General features: G+C 45.5%; 1 protein-coding gene across 4 annotated transcripts in view; it reads left to right on the plus strand.

Moving 5' to 3' along the window:
• TLCD4 (TLC domain containing 4) overlaps positions 1–17,731 on the plus strand; it is a 104,904-nt gene that overhangs the window by 40,637 nt on the left and 46,536 nt on the right. The window contains exon 1 of one of the 4 annotated variants that reach the window (XM_067726977.1): positions 426–687. The exons of 2 other annotated variants lie outside the window; for them this stretch is intronic. The gene's annotated coding sequence lies outside the window, so the exon portion shown is untranslated. Of the gene's footprint in view, positions 1–425; positions 688–882; positions 1,152–17,731 lie in introns of those variants that run through there. One more of the 4 variants, XM_067726979.1, reaches the window with a different exon arrangement.

The raw sequence follows: 17,731 nt of genomic DNA on the forward strand, positions 1-17,731 counted from the left end.
GCCCTTTCACCTCCTTTCTGATAATCAAACCATGCGCTTCATTAACCAGAATTTGGGCATCTAAGGAAAAATGTAAATTCATAATCTGAAAAGAATTTTGGTTACGTGGCTAGCCCAGGTACTGACCGCTGCGGAAGCGGACTCAGACCATTGTCCCACTTGCTAGTCTTGTTACTTGCTTTGGAAAGCCGAGGAACCTTACGCTCTGTCCCTGGCGAGGTGTGCTCTTCCAGGATCCCACCGCAGCCCGCCTCGGGTGTTCCCGGTTTTGAGCCCTTTCCGGGACCCAAGTTCCAGCACCCGAAGGTCTGCCCTACTGCCGGCCTCGCGGCCCCGGGCCCCGCCCACTTTGGCCTAGGGTCGGAGCCTCCTGGAGCCGGAGCGGGAGCCTGAGCCCGAGCGCCGCGGCCCCTTTAAGGAGCCGCTCTGCGGTAACCCGAGCCCGCAGTCCAGGCGGGCGCGGCGGCCGCGGCGGTAGCAGTATCCTCCGCGGCTGTTCCTCCCTACGGCTTGGAGCCCGCGGCTCCCCTGGCTCCCCTGGCTCCCAAAGAGCATCTCGCGGGGCGGCTCTGGCCGGCGCCAGCCCTCGGGCCGGGCCGGATGACCAGGCGACTGTAACCACTCGCCGCCCTCTCCCGGCCCGGCGCACCACTGCCCGCGCGCGAGTCGCCCCGGGACCCGGCACAGGTGACGCCGTTTGGAGAGGGCTCGGGAGGAGGGCGGGCTCGCTTTGCCCCGTGGCTCTCCTGCGCCGCCGAGCGCAGCCCGCTGGCAGGGGCGCCGCGGCTTCCCGCCCCCGGCCTAGCGCGGCCGAGGGCTCCGACGCCTGGAGGCTGGGTGGGCGTCCCCGGCGCGGGAGGCGGCCCGGGGCTCCGCGGAGGGCTCCAGCAGGTGTGTGCTGCCGGCTCAGCATCCTCCTAGCCCGGCGGGCTTCGGCGCAGCTCTGGGCGCAGATGGTGTCCCCGAGGCCCGCGGCCCCAGCGCTGCCCAGACGCCCAGCGTTCCACTCGCGTTTCCCGGGCTGTGTGATTCGGGCTGATGGGGCTGCCTGGGGGTGCCTCCCGGGTCTCAGCTCAAAGGGATGGGTGCTTTGGGCATCCAGAGAAAGCTTTCTTGTTAGAGGCCGGTACAGGATCAGGTGCATCAAGTGGGTAAGTCTCCCCCTCTTACACCTCCCCACTACTAAATAAAACAAGAAGCTTTTATTTACGCTTGCAGTTCTCAAGTGGGTCCCATTTTTAGCTACCGAGTGCTGAAGAGTCTAGTGGGAGAGGGACTGGGCGCAGAGTCAGAGGGAGAAATTGGTTTCTGCTTCCATCTCTACCACTGTATACCCGAGCAAGTTTATTGAACTAAGTACCTGGGTTTACCCAGCCATGAAATGGGATCCATAATGCTAGCATTTTCCTGTCGCCCTCCGTGAAAGCGCTTTGAGTTGTCTAAGTTCATTAAAGGTTCACTGTTGCTGGCCAGTATTTTCTTAGTTGTACACATCTGAGTGTGAATGTGGTGCACATTTTTATATGAAATTATAAAATTATTCTTAAAGAGTGATCTTTGATAATGTTTAAATGAATCTGATTCCAATTTGGGGACAAGTTGGAAGAGTCTGTGTGGATGTTAGGAGTTGATGTGTCGTAGGAAAAAAACCTGTCACTTTAGTAAAATCTTTAGCCATTCATAAACGGAGTTGAGAAAAATGGATCTTAGATTGTGTATTTTAAGTGAGATACTGCTATGTGAGCACAGGGTATAGTTTGGAATGCAGTTTCATCTTTGTGTAGCCAGTTAAGGTAATACGGTAGAATTAATGCCAGTCCCCTTTTAAGTGTGCTATATGTGAAGTAGAGAATTTTTCCCTTGTTTATCTTGTCCTTAAATTGTATGGGTGAAACTAAGTTAGAAAAGTGGACTCCTGCAACACTAGAAAATTTGAAAGATTGGCTTGAGGAACCATGGATTTTAGTTTATTTGCCATCCTCCTTCCTCTGCCATTAGGTGATCCTGAGGATAATATATTTTCAGGATGCCTTTTTTCCCCTACCCCTGCAGCTCCCTTTTGTCACATTACCTCCCTCCAGAGTTTGAATCCTTACTGTGTGATCTTGCGTGAGTTTTACCTATCTAGGGTGGATGCCTCACACCCAGCTGCTCAGTCAGTCATGCTTTTTTATACTATTAGCTTTCTGTTCCTGTTCCTTTCACTCTAATCCTTCTTTACCTTGTTGGAAAGAAGAATGGCTTTTTGCGACTCAAGCTGTATACTTCGAGGTGCCTAGGAATGGCAGTGGTCAAGGGGCTGAAACTTTATAGTAAATTCCAAAGAAGGAAGCCTTCTACATAGACCCTAGGGTATGGATGCAAGAGTTGGCCTACCTTTTCCTTCATTTTTCTGAAATCTCCATCGGAGAGAGATTCATTTGATTAGCAAGGTAAAGAGAGGCCTCTGGAGCAGGGAGCCATCAGAAATTTAACTCAGTGCTAGATTGGTTAAGAACTTTCCCAGCTAGGAGTGGGGAAGGAGGAAGAAGCGACTTGGGTGGGGCTGGAGGGCCTGTCCTCCCAATAACCAGGTGACCAGAGAGGTGCTAAAGGAGCCCTGGATTCCTGACTGGGAAATGGGGAAAGGGCCGGGTCGCAGAGAGGGAGTGGTGGGGCTGTGAGGAGAATTCTAGAATGTGCCCTAGATGTGACTTGCCCTTTTTCCCTTTCCCTTTGAGAGTGTTTCTCGCCCTTCAGAGCCTAGCACAGCTGTCCTGCAGTTCTCAGACCTGTTCACTCTCTCCCTTGGTGCTCTAACCGATGCCCCACGTTTATGTTCCTCCCTCAAAGCTGGCCTTCCGTGTAAGAGAGGAAACTGAGCAGTTTGCTTCATAAGAGACCTTCAGACCTCATTGTCTCCCCACTCCCTTCTTGTCGAACTAATGTCCCACATCCTGCAGATTAAGGACTCATTTAGCTTTGTTATCTCTTGGAAGATTAAAAAGTGGGATACTCAGTTTGACTGAGAAAAGTAAACTGAACGGTCTACAGGAAGATACAGAAAACGAGTTTTTCTGTAGAGGAAGATAATGCATGAATTGTCTGGGTGAGAATTGTGGGCGATTGGACGCGGGAGGGCAGGACTGGGGGTGGAGCTGTGCTGGACAGCTTTCGCCCTTGTCCTTGAGAGAGGAAAGGATGCCCCCATGCTCCTACAATCACCTCGTTGTGCCTTCTCTCCTTCCATTTGCCTTGTGAGAGGAAGAAGAGAGAGCAACATGGCGGTGGAGTAGCCATCTGTTCTCAAGGATGGCAGACAGGCTTTAGGGATGAGCTCCTTTCCCCTGGCGTTGGTATCAGGCACTGGATGTATTACATCAGGGAACGCATTACATCAGGAAAGTGAAGTTAATTTTGTAAGAAAATCTAAGGTGTTTCAAGAGTGACTTTGGTGATGTTTTTTCTCGTTGGAGATGAAAGGTAGCAAAGAAATGGAGTCCTGCTGCTCTGGGTTTGTTATTCATAGTGAGACAGTTGGAGGTGCTGTGAGCAGATCCTGAAAAGAGGGCTAAGGATAGCAAAGGGGTGTGTGTGTGTGTGTGTGTGTGTGTGTGTGTGTGTGTGTGTGTGTGTGTGTGTGTGTGTGTGTGTGTGTGTGTGTGTGTGTGTGTGTGTGTGTGTGTGTGTGTTTGCTCAGAACATTGGTCTGTTCAAGGAGAGGGCAGTCCTGTGGCTACATGAGAAGGGGCTTGTGAGTCACTCTAAAAGGCCGAGGTTTGTGCAAACAGCCGATGAAGAAGACAGCTGGCAGTCTGTTCAGAGCTTGAGCCGGCACGGGGAAAGGAGTCTCTGAGCAGCAGGCCCAGTAGCAAGGGGGAGGTCTGACTAGATGGAGAAAGACTTGTTTCAGGCATTTCTGGATGACAGCACAGTACAATTTTCATATTGACTCAGGGCACAAGTAAGTGTATGTGTATCTGAAACAGGTTTCATGAAACAATATGTACCCTTACTGTGCATTGTTTCTATTTTCATTTCTATTTCTACTCTATTTCTGTTTCTGTTCTGTGTTCTGAGAAACTCATCAACTATTAATGGGTCACAGTCCACTCTTTGGAAACCATTTGTCTGCTGGATGGTAAAACAAGTTGCAGTGGAGCAGCCTGGGTCTTGGGGTTGGAGACGCTGGAGGAAGTGGGGGGCACTTAGAGTGGTTGGGAGATCCCTGGACCCCTGTCGGTGGGGCCAGGGGGAAGTGTGGGAGCTCATCTGGTGTCTGGAGGGTGAAGGACTCAGGTTAGTGAAAGGCAGCTGGATGGGCAGGTGCAAAAATAGAACTTCCTACCAGTTCTGTCCACTTCAAAGCAAAACAGTTGGTTTTGAGGGAAAAGGAGGCGTGGAAGGAGTAAGCTTGGATTTGAAAGTAGTATCTTTAGAGCAGTAGATTTTTCTCTGTAGGTTAAATAAGAAGACAAATGGATCCAGAACTAATTGGCTGGTAGATTTAGGCCACTTTGATCAGCTGGGTAGGGAGCAAAGGGCGTCACAGTGCAGAGTGGGTGGGTAGGCAGCACACGTCTCCCCTTCCAGCTTTGAGAAGTTCTTGCAGAAGAAGCGGATGGATGTGTTGTTTCAAAACCCCATTTGCTGATCAAACTCCTTAGGAAGTTGGCTGCTTGCCTCACAGTGAATTGGAAAAGTATTCTCATTACATTTTATAAAAGGGTTTATCAAGGCTTCTTTAGACATCTATTTCAAGATCTACAGTCAAACTGGAATCATCACTCATAGTCTTTGGGATTGCCAAAAAAGCTTCTTGGAGAAATAGGTGAGACAGCATCCAGCATCCTTGAGCTAATTCCACTAGCTGTGCCCTGGATGCTTATCAAGGTCAGAGTCTATCTGTAGGCCTTTGATTTCCTTTTTATAATAATTAACATCTGACTCCAATACCTAACACCCTCACCAGTGGACAAATAAAACAAAGCCGGGAGGAAAACGTACACAGGTATCAGAGATCACCCGGGTTGCTTGGTTACTGCTTGCTTTTATCATCCACATTCTGACCTAGTTGGATCCTTCCTTTGACCCATCCCTGCCTTGTCTGATTTTCTTAGTTGATATATTTTCAGTGTCTGACTTCGCTGCTCCTCCGCTGTCTGCTGTCTATCTGATGCTTTCAATCCTGGTTTCTCTGACATCATCTCTGAGCTCCAGACGTATAGTCTCCACCTGACTGTTCCCATGGAGCCCAGGCTTGGAGCCCACGTTGGATCCCGGCCTGGGCTGTGTTGGTGTGCACTGTGACATGGCCGCTTTAGAAATAACTGATACATTGGTAGATTTATACATCGGTTTTGATTTAACTTTAAAATTTTGGGGACATGGAGAAACTATCTTGGTCAAGTTAATTTAATTAGCTTTCTTCAAATAGGCTTTAAAAAAACCTTTAAAAAGTACATTTTGAAGGCACAGAAAACTTCTCTTTGTTTGGCACGTGTTTATTTAGTGGAAGAGGAGGAAGGAGGAATTTTCATTTGATAAAAAAATTTAGAACAAATGAAAAACCGCCCTTTACAAAGTGTTTCATTTTAGGGATATAATTCCCCAAACTAGTCTTTCTCAATTAACATGTTTTGCTCTAATACATGTAAAAATATTGAGCCAATTATGAATTTAAATGCTTTATAATTTGTTATATGCTGTTTTAAGGGCTTATAAATTCTATAGCTATGTTCCGACGGAGAAAGATTCTTTGCCTTTTCATATTTTAACAACGTGTATGAGTGTTACTGAACACATCAATTTCTTACATGCTTTGTGCAGAAATCCAGGACAAGATAAAGTCGATAGGGAGGAAGGCCAAGTTGCGGGAAGGGGAGGCCTGGCTGCTTGGAGCAAAGGCAGCATGTTTGGAGTATCCCAGTTGAGTCTCTCAGAACAAACCCTTAAGACATTAGGCATTTTGAGGATTTGAGAATGCATTATAGCCTCAAGTCTCTAAATGTTTCCTTCAGTGTTTTTTATTTTTAAATTACAAAAGTGACACTTGCATATTATAAGAAACATTACAGACAGTCAGTGTTCAAGAGGATGAAAGTTCACTTCTTCCCCTTCCCCCAGCTCCCACCTCTCGTGGCTTCACCCCCAATCTCAACCAGTTAGCAGTTTGGGGGGTATAGCTCTTCAGACCTTCTTTCTGTACAAATGCCAGAGCGTGCCAAGCTATGTATTTATGACAAATTTATCGTTTCGCAGCCTACTTTTTTCCTACGTGGTAGTATGTGATGGACATTTCTTCTGTATCCTCTTGTTCATTTCAGTGTCTGTGTAACTTGGGATAGTGTGCCTGTACCAATATATTTAAGCATTTCCCTAGCACTGCACCTTAAGGTTGCTTCTGATAACTAATGCTATAGTTAATACTCTTGTACGTGCATCCTTTCACACTCATGTAAACTTGTTTTGAGGATAAAAGATAAAATCATTAGTATACTGTGTATTTCATAGTTCAGGTAACATAGTGCTATCAAAAAGTACATATTCTGCCATTTAATTCCCCCCAATATTTTTTTAGCAGTAAAAGCACAGCACTGGACACTGTAGGGATTTTAAAGTGGGGCAGTGCACAGCCCTTGCTTACCAGAGCTCTCTCTCTAGAGTAGGGGGATTAGGCATACACACTGACTATAATATCTTTACTTTTATTTATACCCCACCTTGTTCCAAAAAAGATTAGGGAAGGCTTGCAAAGATGCATACATATGACAAGATAAAATAAACTCAGGATGAAAAAGAAAAATAAGTCAAAGGAAAATACGATGGAGGTATGAGGGCGAGTGTACTTTTAAGTACTGTTCTCTTCTTCCTGGAAGTTCTGGCTGTCAGCTTCCCAGCAGCCAAGGAAAAGAGGCAAACAATCCAGAGCAAGCTTCAAGGTGTCCAGAAGAGAAACCACATTGGAGAAGCCCATCTAGTCCTGATTCTAGGGGGTGAAACAAATGTCTCCTTTGGATTTGCATCCAGAAAATGCTGCCTTTGCAGTGGCCGGCCTTCTCAACCACATTCCTGGTAGTGTAGTACAGTCAAACCTAGTGACCTTGCTTTATGATGCATTTCATATCATGTTCCTCAGTTCTGGCCAGGGGTGTCATGCCTTGGCACTGAGCAGTGAAGGGTCATTAGGATGAGGTGTAAGTTCATGGGTTTAATCCAGAAATAGCTTTAAGAGGATGCATGACCAATGAAAACAGCAATCTGATATTGTTCCTGGATAATTTTTTTCTACAAGATAGTAGAGAATATATAATTTTAGTGGAATTTCTGTGAGTAGAACCCATTTGCCCAAGAATACTAGGCTTGCAACTTAAAAAGCAAGAAGTGAAGTTGTTTTTGATGGCATTAATGTATTCGAACCATAGCAAAGATTGAACAAAAGGTTTTCCTTTGGGCTTCCCTGGTGGCGCAGTGGTTGAGAGTCCGCCTGCCATTGCGGGTTCGTGCCCCGGTCCGGGAAGATCCCACATGCTGCAGAGCGGCTGGGCCCGTGAGCCATGGCCGCTGAGCCTGAGCGTCCAGAGCCGTGCTCCGCAACGGGAGAGGCCACAACAGTGAGAGGTCCGCGTACCGCAAAAAAAAAAAAAAAAAAAAAGCTTTTCCTTTAAAATAAAAAAGAGCAAAACTCTGCACTTGATCCATGTAGGAAGGATGGTAATCTTCACATTGGTCAGCTCCACAAGTTAGAAAGGTCAGAGCCATCATTCCAAGAAGCCTTGAGGGCATCACCAGGCTTAAAATTGTTAATAGGTTATAGAATGAGTAGTTCTGGGATTAGGGGGTCTACGAGCTGGGGCCTCCTGAGCCACCTGGATCTGAGCTTCTGTAACCCCATTCACTTAAGTCTGGCCTCAGGAACATTGCCCCAGAACGTTCTTTATTACCAAGTCTATGGGCCAAGCTTAGGTATTTGACAGGACTTAAGCCTGTATTTAAACATGACGTTTGTAATAAATGTTAAACTTGAGGTCACCTGAAGCCACATCAGATGTGTTTTGTGCATCATCACCTCTCTGGCCTGTGAAATGGTTCAAAGAAACACGTCACTGCATTTAGATTTTTTGGCTACCTGATAGTGTCAAACCAGATACAGAGTCAGATAAGTACCATGTTTATTGGAAAATAGTGCAGTTGGAATCAGTGTGAGGCAACAGCAGTCTTATGGGAGGAGGTCAGAAGAGAAACCACTCTCAAAGTACCCTGGGTAGGGTTTTAAGTTGCTCTTAGGTAACAGGATAAAAGTCCACTTAGACAATTTAGTAACTCCTTGGCTGTCTTCTCATTTAAGCCACCAGATTTCCCATTTGGATCATAGGTGTAGACAAGCTTCAGGGCCCCTAGGCCAAAGGTTAATAGGAGGCGGAAATGATCATATTGCTTAAGATACAGAATAGCCTATCCCTGTGTGACTTGGTGCCATTGGTGAGTCAGGTGTAACATTTCCCCGTTAGGAAATGTGTTAGGAACGGGTGGTAATAATAAACGATATCCTTTATGGAGTGGTGTTTGGATCTATTGCCGAACGACAAACCACCCCAGCAACCTAGTGGCTTAAGACAATTTCTCATGATTCTGTGGGTGGCTGGGCAGTTACTCTGCTGGTGATAGGCTCACTCGCTCATGTGTCTGCATTCAGCTGGGGGGTCAACGGGGCTGGAAGGTCCAGGATGGCTTGCCACCATGGCTGGCAGTTGGTATTGAGTGTTGCCTGTCAGCTGGGCAGCTTCAGTTCTCCATGCGGCCTCTCATCCTACAGTAGGCTAGACAGCCTTCTTTACACGGCAGTTTCAGGGCAATGCTCTAAGAGTGTGAAAGGCAGATGCTGCAAGGTCTTTTGCTGTGGATGGTAAGATGGCAGTGTCACATTGCAAAGGAATGTACGGTCATTAAATGATCTACCACAAGTGGCTGGATGTGCCAGGCACTGTGCTAGGTGTATTTAACTTGTCTCATTTAAGCCACATAACCGTCTTGCCCCATTGGCGTTCTTATCTCCATTTTGTAGAACTTGCAGGTCAAGAGGTCATATTCCTCTTGAGCGAAAGACCACTTGATGAATACTGGGACTAGGACTGGATTCTAGCTTGCTCTCTCTAGCCAAATGGAATTTGGCTTAAGAACTCAGCAGGTGGGAGAAATTTGCTCAGTTGTTCATCAGCCCCTCTAACCCATTTAATGCCGTCTCCTGTTTCCTATGGGGAGCAAGCAAAAGAGAGAAATAGGGGGCAGGCGGGCAGAGCCCTGCCTCAGTCACTTCCTTGCAACCTGAGGACTTCCTCAGGGGTAATCAGATCGACAATTTGGAGGTGAGAAGACCTCCCTGTCTCCTTAGGTCCCGACTTCCTAGGTTGCTTGGCAGGTGTCCCAGTGATTCCTTAAAAAAAAAAAAAAAAAAAAAAAGAACAAAACATAGTTGCCCTATTATAAATTGTGTTATTTTAAGTTTATAATAGAAAAAAAACATAGTTGCAAAAATCTTGCTCTGTCCAGCTTTTCCTTGATTTCATAGTGTTGGCAGAAAGCCAAGAGATGTCCCCAGCCGAATGGCTCCTTCTGTGATCCCTCCAGGAAAGGAAGAGCAGAAATGTGGAAATAAGTACATCAGAAGCTGGTAGAGGTTGAATGCAGAACCTCTTGCCTCTTCCGGAGTCCCCCAGGTGATGTGGTGTCGCCCGGTCCCTACTTCAGCTTCAGAGCCCCTCACTCACACGGACCCCGTCTGAGGCTCAGGGAGTATGTTGTATTTGAAATGTTGAGTTCCTTAAAGATGGGCTCTGAAATTACGTAAACTTGCAGCACCTTACTTTTTATTTGTGTCAGATACTGTATTAGTGTGACCTTCTAATTACCATTGTCTTCTGGCTTAAGGCATTATGGTTTATTCCAAATCCAGTGGCTGTGGTTGGAGCTCATAGGTTTAAAAAACAAAGACTTCTTTATGAAAGTTTTGAGTGGAGTAAGATGCTAAGAAGCAACATTTACCAAGTAAATAAAATGTGCCGTCTGTGCTTTGAGCCTTAAGACCCTAGAAAATGAAGGGTTTTTTTCTCTGTTTTTTGCCTGCCTTGGGTCTTTGTTGCTGCGTGCGGGCTTTCTCTAGTTGCGGAAAGTCGGGGCTACTGTTCATTGTGGTACGCGGGCTTCTCATTGTGGTGGCTTCTCTTGTTGCGGAGCACGGGCTCCAGGGCTCAGTAGTTGTGGCGCACGGGCTTCAGTAATTGTGGCACGCGGGCTCTAGAGAGCAGGCTCAGTAGTTGTGGCACACAGGCTTAGTTGCTCGGTGACATGTGGGACCTTTCCGGACCAGGGATTGAACCCGTGTCCCCTGCATTGGCAGGCGGATTCTTAACCACTGCTCCACCAGGGAAGTCTGAAAATGAACTCTTGAATTTCCTAAGGGGAGAATTCTTCAGTGGGTTGGGAGCTGGGAAAGAAGGGCTTTTTTCATTACAGCCACACTTCTTGTTAGGCATTATAAAAACAAATTCCAAGCCAGGAGTCAGTGTAAAATGAAATAAAAAATTTAAAATAAGAACAACAAAAAAGTTGCCATGACAGATTAACTATATTAGATTTCATTTGATTTATTTTTAAGTTAATAGCTAGAACATGTAAAACGTATCAGTAAATGTAAGCTAGGAGAATAAGAATAAAAGTTTTGTTAAGATTCTAATTAAAAATACCTATAATAGGAGGGAGAATTGATAAAGTGTGGTAGGCAATTAAGGCGAAACATTATTTCTTGAAAGAGCAGGAATTCTCAGGGAGGGTTTAAGGAGATGGGATAACCCCTCACCCTTGTTTTGTCAGAACCTCTTGGTGGGGACTCTGGGCTATGTGAAAAATATATGTCAAGAAACCTTATCCCCCCACCCCCTGCCCAGAAAACAAACTATAGAAGGGAGACTTACAGAATCTTCTTGACTGGTAGGAATAAGCAGAACATATACTGAGAAAATATTGTGTGATGCAGGAGGGGTTGGGGGAAGCTTTGGGATATGAACATATGAATTAGAGAGATCAGAGATTCCTAGAAGGCATTTAGCATAGGATGTAAAGGGACAGGATTATGAGAGATAAAAGGGAAATCTTGTATAAGGAGATAGGTAACAATATGAGCTAACTGTCAAAACAGTTCTCTGAGTTGCCATACAAGATGGGACCACCCCAGAGCCCCTGAGTGAGGGCGTTTCTTGCTGGGGGTGGATGACTCTTACAGCCCGTTTGGGGAACAGAGTTCGCTCCTTCCTGTCCTAACCCACTCTGATTGTAATTACTACGTAGAATTGTGGGGAAAATAAAGGCCAGTTAGAAATGACTGTTTAACCTTAAATGTTTCATTCTTTGTTTTCATCAAACAATCGATAATCCAAAAAAATTGTTTCAGGGGAGTATCCATCGCCAAGGTCTGTAACAGGCGGAATCAAACAGTTTAACTTGAATCCTGTTATATACTCTTGGAAGAGAAAGGGTTGAAAGTATGGGAAAAATATAAAGGACACCCTTATTCAGAGTTTAGGATCTTAACTGACAGGGAAGAACCATGGAGAAATCTTTTCTATAGTAATGAGCAATTCTGTGTTGAATCTTAAGTAACATCATATCACCGAGAGAGGGAGTGTAACTTAATCATATTAATGTAGGGTTCCTTAGCCTTTCCAGGTTTAGACTTCATTTCTTTCCATTTGCTTCAGTTTAAAAAGCAGCACCATGAATACTGGAGGATTTATAGAAGTTCGGTTGACATTTATGCCGCTGGCTTCCTTTAGACTTCTACTCTAATGCTAATGGTTCTCGAGCTTGATGCTCAGAAAAGAAAAAGAGGTGGAATTCTCCTAGCTTTTTTTCATATAGCTCTCAACGCAGAATTAACAACAACAATGAAAAATAAAAACGGTGAGTGTAGTTAGCTGAAAACTTTGTACACATTTGATTAGATGCTTAAATTTTTACATGAATGAAAAGTCAAAAGTGGGTGGTATGATGAGTTATTCTTTACTAAGGGGTTTTAACGTCTCTGGTTAATTATTGACATTTCATGAGCGTTGAGAAAGATGATTGCAATGATTGCAATGATTTCATACCACCCGTATGAAAATGCAAGTAAAACCAGAATGGGTGGGGAGCAGGTATTTTTCTGGTAGGGTTTTTGTTTGTTTGGTCTGGTAAATATCTCATTTTCTGTAGTCACGTGTTCATTTACAAATGATTTACAGTTTGCTAGTAGAGACTTTTAAAAAACTTTTACGTGTTAGGGCTACTGACATGGTAGATAAGTTCAATAAATAAGTACATCTGTAATTGATGAGAGTATGAAAATACAGTGCAAATTACAGTTAAATATACACATGAAGTCTTTGAACATATATCACACGTTGTAAGGAGTTTGGCATAGACAAACCAAATATCATACCGCTGTGGTCTGAATGTTTGTGACCCACCCCCACCAAAATTCATGTGTTGAAATCCTAACCCTCGAAGTGGTGGTACTGGTAGGTGGAGCCTTTGTGGGTGATTAGATCATGAGGGTGGAGTCCCCATGAATGGGATTAGTGCTCTTGTAAAAGAGATGCCACAGAGCTTCCTTGCCCTTTCGGCCATGTGAAGTCTGTGACCTGGAAGAGGGCCCTCACCCAACCATGCTGGTACGCTGATCTCGAACTTCCAGCCTCCAGAACGATGGGCAATAAATTTATGATGTTTATAAGCCACTCGGTCTGTGGTATTGTGTTACAGCAGCACAAACGGAGTAAAGCACACACTCAATGTTATTTCATTTATAACATTGGTGCTCTTAGCTTTGGGATATTTGGAGGTGAGAATCCTTTTGCAGTGAATATGTGTTCATACTATACTACTAGGGTTGTCAATTTAGAAAATTTTTCTTTCTAGTGTTCTGATTATACTGGTAAAATGAGGGACCTGTGACTGATCAGGTACTAGCAGAATGGAAAACACGTGTAAGAATACGAATGTCTGTTGTCATCATTATTATATTTCATAGACATTTATTGAGCACATGCTGTGTGGCGGGCACTGTGTTAGGTATGGGGACACCATGGTGGGGGGGAAATGTTTGTGTTTCCCACCCTCATGGGGCTCACATTCCTCTGGGGGAAGGAGATGTTCATTTAAATTGCAGCTGTAAAGGAGAGGGACATGATGCCATGTGAGCAGACCGGGGCGGGGGGGTGGGGGGGGATTGCTCCCAGAAGGCTTCCCTGAGGAAGTGATGATTGACCTGAGAGCTGAGGGGCCTGAGCGTTACAGTGGGGGATGGAGGGGCGGGGTGGGAGTCGGGGGATAGCTTATGCAGAGGCCTTGTAGAGGGAGGGAACATGGCATCTTTAAGGGTCAGAAAGGCCACACTAGCTGGGGTGCAGCAAGCGAGGGCAAGTGCCACTTGAGGCTGGGGAGAGCAGGGCCCTCATCAGAGGACTAGGCAACCAGTGAAGGTTTAAGTTGGGAGTAGGTGAGGAGGTGGCATGACCAGAGACAGCTTTTAGAGCCAATTCCCTTGGAGTCCTCCAGTCTGTTCTCTACACTAAGGAGGCCAGTTTGGAGACAATTCAGAAAAGTGGTGGTAGCAGCTTGAGGAAAATGGATGTTTCTGAAAGCTGCTTAAGAAGGGGAAGGATATGGTGGCTTAGCAGGAGGGTGCAGAAAGCAAGTTATCGGGGACGGCTCCTAGGTTTCTGGCTGTCACATGGGGGGTGTACAGTGGTACCATTCACAGAAATGAAGAACCTGCAAGAGGACCAAGTTTAGAGATAAGGCCATGAGCTTGGTTTGAAATGTGTTTGAAATGCTGTGTGGTGCTGACAGCTAGGCAGTTGGCCATACATGTCAGGAGCTCAGAGAGGAGACCTGGGATGGAGATTAAAACTTGAGATTTTTCTGCATGTAAGTGGTAACCGAAGCCACAGGTATAGGTGAAATCACACAGGAAACAAGTAGAAGAGAGTCTGGGACTGAGGCTTAGGGAATTCTGCTCCTCAGTGTCCGGGCAGAAGAAGAAGTGTGATGTCATGGAAACACAGGGAAGAAAGTGTTTCAAGGAGAAAGTAGTCAGTGGCGTCTAATGTTGCTGAGATGTCAGGTGACACGAAGGCCACACATAGAAGTCATTGCTGACCTTAGCAATAGCTATTTCAGGGGAGCGACGAGGGTGGGGACAGGAATGAGGTGGGCTGAAGAGTGAGAGACCTGGGAAATGATGACAATATGGAAAAACCATTCTAGAACTTTGTCCTTAAAGGCGGGGGGGAGGGAGAGAGGGCAAGAGGCTATACTGGAAAAGAGATATAAAATTGAAGAAGAGGTGGTGGGTCTGTTGATTTTTTTTTTTTTTTTTTTGCGGTACGCAGGCCTCTCACTGTTGTGGCCTCTCCCATTGCGGAGCACAGGCTCCTGACGCGCAGGCTCAGCGACCATGGCTCATGGGCCCAGCCACTCCACAGCATGTGGGATCTTCCCGGACCGGGGCACGAACCCGTGTCCCCTGCATCGGCAGGCGGACTCTCAACCACTGCGCCACCAGGGAAGCCTGATTCTTGTTTTTACTGGGAACTTGAGCCAGTTTAAAAGCCAATAGAAAGGTCTAGTTGAGGAGAGAATAAAGGATAATGGGGAAGAAAAGTTTCCCAAGAAGGCCAGAGAGGATGGCTCCAAAGTGCACAGGTTAGGTTGTCTTGAGATGGGAGGACAGGTGGGTAGTTTGAATGGTTGATAATATGATATTGAGACTTTTCATATGTTGGCTTCTATTTTTTGTGAAGTAGGATGGGGGTTATCTGTTGAGAGTGGGGCTGGATGGTTGGAGGTTTGAAAAGAGTAGGGGCAACTTGGAAATTTAATTGTGGAGCGTGAAAGGATTGGTTGGCGAGGGCAATGTATTAGGAGTGCAGGGCAGAGTTGAGAGCTGTTTGATCCCACTGTAATTTCACACTCACCAGTATATGACTGGTATAAACTTTGGTATATGACTTTTTGCAACAGTGCTCCGACTGTGCTTGCCTTGTCACTGAGTAAATTGTTGGGCCTGTCCTCTGTTGGAGTTTCACCGGCTCTTGGCAGTGGAAAGGGGATGTGGGGTGTTAGAAAGACTGTTATTGAAATGATGTGCTCTAGGATCTAAGCTGATTAAAGAGGGAAGTAAAAAGAGAAAAGGGCTACTGAATTGAGGAAAAGCTGAGAGGCCAATGTAACCTGAGAATGTTGTAATACTGAGCACACTTGAAGGAAAGGTCAACAAGGAGAATTCTAGAAATGTTATTTTGGAGGCAGAAAAATGATGGGTAAGGGACAGTAAAGGTCCATGAATGGTTGAGGTGGCATGGAAGGGGTACCATTCCAGATGAAGATTAAGGGACTGAGTTGTTAAGGAAACCTGGGCCTTCTACATATATAGGAAGTCATTCAGGATAATGGCAGGGCTTGAGGACCATAAGTGAACCAGGACCAAAGTCTTTGAAAGGGAGGAGATGTTCAGGAGGTTGGAATATGATATCAGTGAGAAGAGGGAGAAGGTGGTATAACTGAATAGCAGGACCAAAGCACCCTGCGTGTTTATAGGAGGTGAGGGAAGGGAGGAGTAAGCCCTGAAGGGAACCATGAGAGCAAAGAGCCTGTAGGGCCACTCCTGACACTGAAGGATGAGGGCCTGGGCAGCCACTAGCTGAGAGGTTGCAGAAGAAGAGGGGTGTCTTCAAAGCAGGCCGAGGAGAGGCCAAGCATAGAGCACTGTTTTCTGGGTGGGGAGCCCAGTCCCAGGGGACCAGTGGAAGCATTTGGGAGGTAGAGGGGGTGATGGGCTGGGTCAGGTGGCTGGGAAGGAACGTTGGAGCATGACAGGGATAGTCCAGTGATGGAGGCTAGATCTCTGCAGTGGGGCTGCCTACATTTTGAGTGTTGACTAATGTGAAGGGGATGAGTTAGAGGCATAGGGCCTAGTGGCCAGAGAATGGTCTTGTTTCCCTGGGCTGGAGTGATGACAGGCCCAGAAGTTGCATGTCTTGCATGCTGCTGGAGGTGGTCGATGGTGGAAGGAGAAACAGTACTCCCGAGTGTGCACCCCATGCCAAGTACTGTTCTAAGCGCCCAGCGTTCTGTGGTTTATTCACCATGTCAGCTTAGTACTGTCGTTATCTCCATTTTCCAGATGAAGAAACCAAGGTGCAGGTAAGGCAAGGCAAGTTACTTGCCCCAGGTCACACACTGAACAAGTGGTGGAACTGAGGTTCAAACTCAAGACTGTAACAGAGCCTGTGTACTTCCCAACATGTCATACGTACTTAATATTTTCTTACACGCCTAACTTTGATTTTGTAAAACATAAGTGATAGACTGTTGAAAAGCTAGTGTAGTATTTAATACAAAATTATCTTTTTAGATGCCACAATTAAGTTCAGTCCTAGAATCCCAGAATCTTACTTTGCAAGTGCTCTAAAGGTTAGACTAGCGCCCAACCCCTTTGCAGACCAACCCTCCCTGTGGTCATTTTACCACTTCCATGACAGATGCTTGGGCACTTGTAAATTGTTAGAAAGGTCTTCCTTAAATTAAGCTGAGCTCTTCCCTTTCTGTAATTTTTGCCCATTTGAGCCATTTAGAGTGGTGCAGAGTAAGTTCCCTCTTTCACTTTTCCACATGACAGTTCTTCAGATGTCCGAAGAATGCCCTTCAGTCCTCTCTAAGTAATCTTGTTCCCAAGCTGACATTACTCAGCCCTTCAACTCTTCATGATATGATATGGTTTCTAAAAATCACCATCTTAGTTACCCTGCTCTAAAGGTACTTTGACATGTGATTAATTCAGAGTAAAATGGGACTGATACGTGTCTTGATCTATACTCTCTGTAAGTGGTTCTGAGGTTTGTTTTTTGTTATTAGTATCTTCATTACATTATTATTTCTTGTTGGTTTGTGTAAATTAAAATGCTAATATTACGTGTGTGTGTGTGTGTGTGCGCGCGCGCGCATGTGCATGTGTTATATAGCTATTATGCTAAGTCCTATACTTGGGTATTGCCTTTTAAAAATTTATTCAGGTTTTTATCTTTCTGATTGGGATTCATTATTTTAGCTTCTGAAGATCATTTTGAAACCTGATTCTGTTAACTGATTATATTAGCTATCTTTCCCAGCTCTTTGTTATATGCAGATTGAGTAAACATATAAATATTTGTAAAAATATTACTGAAAGAGACCAAAAAGAGAGAACCTTATGGGATATCGCAGGAGATATTTCTCAAGTCTCTTTCAGATCATTGATCTAAATGCTGGTTCTAGTTTTTCAGCTAACTCTAGATTTACCTAATTTTGTTATCCGGCCACATTTCTTTGTGTTATTAATAAGGATCTCATGAGAAACTTTCAGAACTTTCCTGGAATCAAGTTGTTCTTCATTTGGTATTCTTCAATCTACAAGGATTTGGCAGTCAGTTAATTATGTGAGTAGGAAATAGGAAGGAGACCAGGATGACTGAGCTGTTCTAGATTAAAGGTGAGGAGGTGTTTGCGGGTGATAGTGTCATCCTCTGAGATATGGAACCCTGGGGGGAGGACTGGTTTGGGGTTAAGTTCAGCTTGGGTCATGTAGAGCGTGTGGGCCTCCAGGATGCCTTTATGCAGCCACCCAGAGGGTAGCTGACCATCCAGGACTGGTACATTGGGAGATGGTGGGGTTTGGTTG

Source organism: Pseudorca crassidens, chromosome 2 (genome assembly GCF_039906515.1).
Source record: "Pseudorca crassidens isolate mPseCra1 chromosome 2, mPseCra1.hap1, whole genome shotgun sequence".
NCBI lineage: Eukaryota > Metazoa > Chordata > Mammalia > Artiodactyla > Delphinidae > Pseudorca > Pseudorca crassidens.